This window comes from Scyliorhinus torazame, chromosome 8 (genome assembly GCF_047496885.1).
Source record: "Scyliorhinus torazame isolate Kashiwa2021f chromosome 8, sScyTor2.1, whole genome shotgun sequence".
NCBI lineage: Eukaryota > Metazoa > Chordata > Chondrichthyes > Carcharhiniformes > Scyliorhinidae > Scyliorhinus > Scyliorhinus torazame.
Window position 1 is genome coordinate 3,880,935 of NC_092714.1, and position 9,257 is coordinate 3,890,191.

Sequence of the window (9,257 nt, forward strand, 5' to 3'; positions counted from 1 at the left end):
CATCTGCAAATTTGGAGATATTACATTTTGTTCCCTCATCTAAATCATGAATATACATTGTGAATAGCTGGGGTCCCAGCACCGATCCCTGTGGCACCCCACTAGTCACTGGCTGCCAATTGGAAAAAGACCTGTTAATTCCTACTCTTTGTTTCCTGTTGCTAACCAGTTTTCTATCCATCTCAATACTCTACCCCAAAGCCCATGCACTTCTACGCTGGGGCCATGCTAATCTTCTCTGTATCGTTCCAATTTTAGTATATGTGGTCTATAATTCCATGCTTTCTCTCTACCTCCCTTTTTAAATAATGAAGTTACATTAGCTACCCTCCAATCTGCAGGAACTGTTCCAGAGTCTATGGAATCCTGAAAGATGACCACCAATACACCCACTATTTCCTTCAGCACTCTGGGATGTAGATTCTCAGGCCCTGGGGATTTATCAGCCTTCAATCCCATCAATTTCCCCAACACCATTTCTCTACTAATATTGATCTCCTTCAGTTCCTCCCTCTCACTAAACCCTGTGTTCCCCAACATTTCTGGGATCTGATTTGTGTTCTCATTTGCGAAGATAGAACCCAAGTATGTGTTTAGTTGCTCAGCCATTTCTTTGTTCCCTATTATACATTCCCCTGTTTCTGACTGTTAGGGACCTACATTTGTCTTCACAATCCTTTTCTCTTCATGTACCTATAGAAGCTTTTACAGTCAGTTTCTATATTCCCCGCAAGCTCACTCTCGTACTCTATTTTCTTCTGAATCAATCCCTTGGTCCTTCTTTGCTGAATTCTAAACTGCTCCCAATCCTCAGACCTGTTGATTTCTTGGCCAATCTGAATGCTTCTTCCTTGGATCGAATACACTCTCCAATTTCCCTTGGAAGCCATGGATTGGCCACCTTGCCCCTTTTACTTTTGTGCCAGACAGGAATAAGCAATTGTTACAGCTCCCCCATGTTTTCCATTGCCTATCCACTGTCATCCCTTTAAGGAATGTTCCCGATCGATCAAAGCCAACTCATGCCTCATATCATTGTAGTTTCCTTTATTAAGATTCAGGACCCTGGTCTCAGAATCAACTACATCAGTCTCCAGCTTGGTGAAAAATTCTATATTATGGTCACTCATCCCCAAGGGGTCACACACAATTAGATTGCTAATGATTCTGTTCTCATTACACAGTACCCAGTCTAGGACGGCCTGTTCTCTAGTTGGTTCCTCAATGTAATAGTTTAGAAAACCATCCCGTATGCAGTCCAGGAATTCCTCCTCTACGGATTTGCCCAATCTGTATGCGATTAAAATCGGCCATGATTCGTCGGCACAATGGCGCAGTGGTTAGCACTGCTGCCTCACGATGCCGAGGAACCGGGTTGGATCCCGGCCCCGGGTCACACTCCATATGGGGTTTGCACATTCTCCCGGTATCTGCGTGGGTTTCACCCCCACAACCCAAAGATGTGCGGGGTAGGTGGATTGGCCGCGCTAAATTGCCCCTTAATTGGAAAAAAAGAATTAGGTACTCTAAATTTTTTTAAAGCACCCTTAATTATAGAAGTTCCTTTATTACATGCAACTCTACTTTCATGTTTAATGCCATTCACAACATCACCACTGCAGTCTGGGGTCTATACGTGATGCACACCAATGTTTGTTCCCCCTTGATATTTCTCAGCTCTGCCCATCCAGATTCCACATTGTCGGAGCGAATATCCATCCTCACTATTGTGTTAATTTCCTCTGTAACCCGCAGGGCCACACCATCGCCTTTTCCTTTTTGTCTGTCCTTCCTACATACTGAATACCCCGGGATGTTCAGTTCCCAGCCCTGGTCACCCTGCAGCCATGTTTCTGTAATCCCGATTATATCATACCATTTACATGTATTTGCACAATTAAGATAACCACTTTATTGCGAATGCTGCGTGCATTAAGGAACAAAGACTTTAAGCTAGTCTTTTTAACATTACTTATCCATTTCCCACAATTTTTCACTGTGACCCTGTTTGAACCTGGCCCTGGGTTTCTCTGCCTATCACTTTTCTTATTCCCCTTTCTGCCTTTTGTTTTTGTCCTTGTTTCCTCCTCCTCTGACTCCGTGCATCGGTTCCCAGCCCCCTGCCTTTTTAGTTACAACCCCCAAGGCCATTAGTCCCGGTCCTGCCCAGGTGTAACCCGTCCAGTGACACCTTTGTTACCCCAGGGTGAAAAACACGACAGGGATCTTTGTAGCGAAAAACAAATCCCCCGTGTGTGAGCCCCCAGGCACACGGCTGTCAATTACATGGCCGCCACCAGAAGTCAATTTTTGGTTTCTTTTTGAAAATGAATTTCGAGTAACCAATTATTTTTTTCCATTTAAGGGGCAATTTAGCGTGGCCAATCCACCTACTGCACATCTTTGGGTTGTGGGGTTGAGACCCACGCAGACACGGGGAGAATGTGCAAACTCCACACAGACAGTGACCCAGAGCCGGGATCGAACCTGGGACCTCGGCGCCGTGAGGCAGCAGTGCTAACCACTGCGCCACCGTGCTGCCCCAGAAGTCGACTTTTAGATATTTTATTAAATAACCACCACATTGTGCAGTGTTTAAAACCCCAGGGCAAGAGCAGAACTCACCCACTGACAAGATTCTCACTAAACAGCTGACTCCTGTTGGGGCCTCCCCGAACAGGCGCCGGAATGTGGCGACGAGGGGCTTTTCACAGTAACTTCATTTGAAGCCTACTCGTGACAATAAGCGATTTTCATTTCATTCATTCATTTCCTTTCCTTGTTGTGGAGCAGGAACCAATCTTAATGGGAGAGAAAGAGAAAAAAATAGAATGGAAACATTCACCAACTTCCCTCCCCCTTCACCAAACTCCACATTCTCCACACTCACCGCACTCCACACTCACCCAACTCACACTCACCCAACTCCACACTCACCCAACTCCACACTCACCGCACTCCACACTCACCCAACTCCACACTCACCCAACTCCACAGTCACCCAACTCCACACTCACCCAACTCACACTCACCCAACTCACACTCACCCAACTCCACACTCACCCAACTCCACACTCACCCAACTCCACCCTCACCCAACTCCACACTCACCCAACTCCACACTCACCCAACTCCACACTCACCCAACTCCACACTCACCGCACTCCACACTCACCGCACTCCACACTCACCCAACTCCACACTCACCCAACTCCACACTCACCCAACTCACACTCACCCAACTCCACACTCACCCAACTCCACACTCACCCAACTCCACACTCACCGAACTCACACTCACCCAACTCACACTCACCCAACTCCACACTCACCAAACTCCACATTCACCAAACTCCACACTCACCCAACTCCACACTCACCCAACTCCACACTCACCCAACTCCACACTCACCCAACTCACACTCACCCAACTCACACTCACCAAACTCCACACTCACCCAACTCACACTCACCCAACTCACATTCACCCAACTCACACTCACCAAACTCCACACTCACCCAACTCCACACTCACCCAACTCAACACTCACCCAACTCCACACTCACCCAACTCACACTCACCCAACTCCACACTCACCCAACTCCACACTCACCCAACTCCACACTCACCCAACTCACACTCACCAAACTCCACACTCACCCAACTCCACACTCACCCAACTCACACTCACCCAACTCCACACTCACCCAACTCCACACTCACCAAACTCCACACTCACCCAACTCACACTCACCCAACTCACACTCACCCAACTCCACACTCACCCAACTCCACACTCACCCAACTCCACACTCACCCAACTCCACACTCACCAAACTCCACATTCACCAAACTCCACACTCACCGCACTCCACACTCACCCAACTCACACTCACCCAACTCCACACTCACCCAACTCCACACTCACCCAACTCACACTCACCCAACTCCACACTCACCGAACTCCAAACTCACCCAACTCCACACTCACCCAACTCACACTCACCCAACTCCACACTCACCCAACTCCACACTCACCCAACTCCACACTCACCCAACTCCACACTCACACTCACCCAACTCCACACTCACCCAACTCCACACTCACCCAACTCACACTCACCCAACTCACACTCACCAAACTCCACACTCACCGCACTCCACACTCACCCAACTCACACTCAGCCAACTCCACACTCACCCAACTCCACACTCACCCAACTCCACACTCACCCAACTCACACTCACCCAACTCCACACTCACCGAACTCCAAACTCACCCAACTCCACACTCACCCAACTCACACTCACCCAACTCACACTCACCCAACTCCACACTCACCCAACTCACACTCACCCAACTCACACTCACCCAACTCCACACTCACCAAACTCCACATTCACCAAACTCCACACTCACCCAACTCCACACTCACCCAACTCCACACTCACCCAACTCCACACTCACCCAACTCCACACTCACCCAACTCCACACTCACCCAACTCCACACTCACCCAACTCCACACTCACCCAACTCCACACTCACCGAACTCCACACTCACCCAACTCCACACTCACCCAACTCACACTCACCCAACTCCACACTCACCCAACTCCACACTCACCCAACTCCACACTCACCCAACTCCACACTCACCCAACTCCACACTCACCCAACTCACACTCACCCAACTCCACACTCACCCAACTCACACTCACCCAACTCACACTCACCCAACTCACACTCACCAAACTCCACACTCACCCAACTCACACTCACCCAACTCCACACTCACCCAACTCCACACTCACCAAACTCACACTCACCCAACTCCACACTCATCTAACTCACACTCACCCAACTCACACTCACCCAACTCCACACTCACCCAACTCCACACTCACACTCACCCAACTCCACACTCACCCAACTCCACACTCACCCAACTCACACTCACCAAACTCCACACTCACCCAAATCCACACTCACCCAACTCCACCCTCACCCAACTCCACACTCACCCAACTCCAAACTCACCCAACTCCACACTCTCCCAACTCCACACTCACCCAACTCCACACTCACCCAACTCACACTCACCAAACTCCACACTAACCCAACTCCACACTCACCCAACTCACACTCACCCAACTCACACTCACCCAACTCCACACTCACCAAACACCACATTCACCAAACTCCACACTCACCGCACTCCACACTCACCCAACTCACACTCACCCAACTCCACACTCACCCAACTCCACACTCACCCAACTCACACTCACCCAACTCCAAACTCACCGAACTCCAAACTCACCCAACTCCACACTCACCCAACTCCACACTCACCCAACTCCACACTCACACTCACCCAACTCCACACTCACCCAACTCACACTCACCCAACTCACACTCACCCAACTCCACACTCACCCAACTCCACACTCACCCAACTGCACACTCACCCAACTCCACACTCACCCAACTCCACACTCACCCAACTCCACACTCACCCAACTCCCCACTCACCCAACTCCACACTCACCCAACTCACACTCACCAAACTCCACACTCACCCAACTCCACACTCACCCAACTCACACTCACCCAACTCACACTCACCCAACTCCACACTCACCAAACTCCACATTCACCAAACTCCACACTCACCGCACTCCACACTCACCGCACTCCGCACTCACCCAACTCCACACTCACCCAACTCCACACTCACCCAACTCACACTCACCCAACTCCACACTCACCGAACTCCAAACTCACCCAACTCCACACTCACCCAACTCCACACTCACCCAACTCCACACTCACACTCACCCAACTCCACACTCACCCAACTACACACTCACCCAACTCACACTCACCAAACTCCACACTCACCCAACTCCACACTCACCCAACTCCACACTCACCCAATTCCACACTCACCCAACTCCACACTCACCCAACTCCACACTCACCCAACTCCACACTCACCCAACTCACACTCACCCAACTCCACACTCACCCAACTCCACACTCACCCAACTCCACACTCACCCAACGCCACACTCACCCAACTCCACACTCACCCAACTCACACTCACCCAACTGCACACTCACCCAACTCCACACTCACCCAACTCACACTCACCCAACTCACACTCACCCAACTCACACTCACCGAACTCCACACTCACCCAACTCACACTCACCCAACTCCACACTCACCCAACTCCACACTCACCAAACTCACACTCACCCAACTCCACACTCATCCAACTCACACTCACCCAACTCACACTCACCCAACTCCACACTCACCCAACTCCACACTCACCCAACTCCACACTCACACTCACCCAACTCCACACTCACTAAACTCACACTCACCCAACTCCACACTCACCCAACTCCACACTCACCCAACTCCACACTCACCGAACTCCACACTCACCCAACTCCACACTCACCCAACTCACACTCACCCAACTCCACACTCACCCAACTCCAAACTCACACAACTCCACACTCACCCAACTCCACACTCACCCAACTCCACACTCACCCAACTCCACACTCACCCAACTCCACACTCACCCAACTCACACTCACTCAACTCCACACTCACCCAACACACACTCACCAAACTCCACACTTACCCAACTCCACACTCACCCAACTCCACACTCACCCAACTCACACTCACCCAACTCACACTCACCCAACTCCACACTCACCCAACTCCACACTCACCCAACCACACTCACCCAACTCCACACTCACCCAACTCACACTCACCCAACTCACACTCACCCAACTCCACACTCACCCAACTCCACACTCACCCAACTCCACACTCACCCAACTCACACTCACCCAACTCCACACTCACCCAACTCCACACTCACCCAACTCCACACTCACCCAACTCCACACTCACCCAACTCCACACTCACTCAACTCACACTCACCCGACTCCACACTCACCCAACTCACACTCACCCAACTCCACACTCACCCAACTCCACACTCACCCAACTCCACACTCACCCAACTCCACACTCACCCAACTCCACACTCACCAAACTCACACTCACCCAACTCCACACTCACCCAACTCCACACTCACCAAACTCACACTCACCCAACTCACACTCACACAACTCCACACTCACCCAACTCCACACTCACCAAACTCCACACTCACCAAACTCACACTCACCCAACTCCACACTCACCCAACTCCACACTCACCCAACTCCACACTCACCCAACTCCACACTCACCCAACTCACACTCACCCAACTCCACACTCACCCAACTCCACACTCACCCAACTCCACACTCACCCAACTCACACTCACCCAACTCCACACTCACCCAACGCCACACTCACCCAACTCCACACTCACCCAACTCACACTCACCCAACTCCACACTCACCCAACTCACACTCACCCAACTCACAGTACTGACCCTCTGACAGTGCAGCACTCTCTCAGTACTGACCCTCTGACAGTGCAGCAGTCCCTCAGTACTGACCCTCTGACAGTGCAGCAGTCCCTCAGTACTGACCCTCTAACAGTGCATCACACCCTCAGTACTGACTCTCTGACAGTGCGGAACTCCCTCAGTACTGACTCTCTGACAGTGCAGCGCTCCCTCAGTACTGACCCTCTGACAGTGCAGTATTCCCTCAGTACTGACCCACTGACAGTGCAGCACTCCCTCAGCACTGAACCTCTGACAGTGCAGCACTCCCTCAGTACTGACCCTCTGACACTGCAGCACTCCCTCAGTACTGACCCTCTGACAGTGCGGCACTCCCACAATACTGACACTCTGGCAGTGCAGCACTCCCCCAGTACTGAACCTCTGACAGAGCGGCACTCCCTCAGTACTGACCCTCTGACAGTGCAGCACTCCCTCAGTACTGACCCTCTGACAGTGCGGCACTCCCACAATACTGACACTCTGGCAGTGCAGCACTCCCCCAGTACTGAACCTCTGACAGAGCGGCACTCCCTCAGTTCTGACCCTCTGACACTGCAGCACTCCCTCAGTACTGACCCTCTGACAGTGCGGCACTCCCACAATACTGACACTCTGGCAGTGCAGCACTCCCCCAGTACTGAACCTCTGACAGAGCGGCACTCCCTCAGTACTGGCCATCTGACAGTGCGGCACTCCCTCAGTACTGACCATCTGACAGTGCAGAACTGCCTCAGTACTGACCCTCTGACAGTGCAGCATCCCTCAGCACTGACCCTCTGACAGTGCAACACTCCCTCAGTACTGATCCTCTGAAAGTGCAGCACACCCTCAGTACTGACTCTCTGACAGTGCGGAACTCCCTCTGTACTGACCCTCTGACATTGCAGCCCTCCCTCAGTACTGACCATCTGACAGTGCAGCCCTCCCTCAGTACTGACCCTCTGACAGTGCAGCACTCCCTCAGTACTGACCCTCTGAAAGTGCGGCACTCCCTCAGTACTGACCCTCTGACAGTGCTGCACTCCCTCAGTACTGACCCTCTGACAGTGCAGCACTCCCTCTGTACTGACCCTCAGACTGTGCGGCACTCCCTCAGTACTGATCCTCTGACAGTGCATCACTCCCTCAGTACTGACCCTCTGAAAGTGCGGCACTCCCTCAGTACTGACCCTCTGACAGTCCGGCACTCCCTCAGTACTGACCCTCTGACAGTGCTGCACTCCCTCAGTACTGACCCACTGACAGTGCTGCACTCACTCAGTACAGAACCTCTGAAAGTGCAGTACTCCCTCAGTACTGACCCTCTGACAGTGCAGCACTCCCTCAGTACTGACCCTCTGACAGTGCAGCACTCCCACAGTACTGACCCTCTGACAGTGCAGCACTCCCTCAGCACTGACCCTATGACAGTGCAGCACTCCCTCAATACTGACCCTCTGACAGTGCAGCACTCCCTCAGTACTGACCCTCTGACTGTGCAGCACTCCCTCAGTACTGACCCTCAGACAGTGCAGCACTCCCTCAGTACTGACCCTGTGACAGTGCGGCACTCCCTCAGTACTGACCCTCTGACAGTGCGGCACTCCCTCAGTACTGACCCTCTGACAGTGCGGCACTCCCTCAATACTGACACTCTGACAGTGCGGCACTCCCTCAGTACTGACCCTCTGACAGTGCGGCACTCCCTCAGTACTGACCCCCTGACAGTGCAGCACTCCCTCAGCACTGACCCTCTGACAGTGCAGTACTCCCTCAG

General features: G+C 52.2%; 1 pseudogene; it reads right to left on the reverse strand.

The window, feature by feature from the left end:
• Nucleotides 1-213: 213 nt before the first annotated feature.
• On the reverse strand, nt 214-280 carry LOC140428933 (U6 spliceosomal RNA; annotated as a pseudogene).
• Nucleotides 281-9,257: the final 8,977 nt, after the last annotated feature.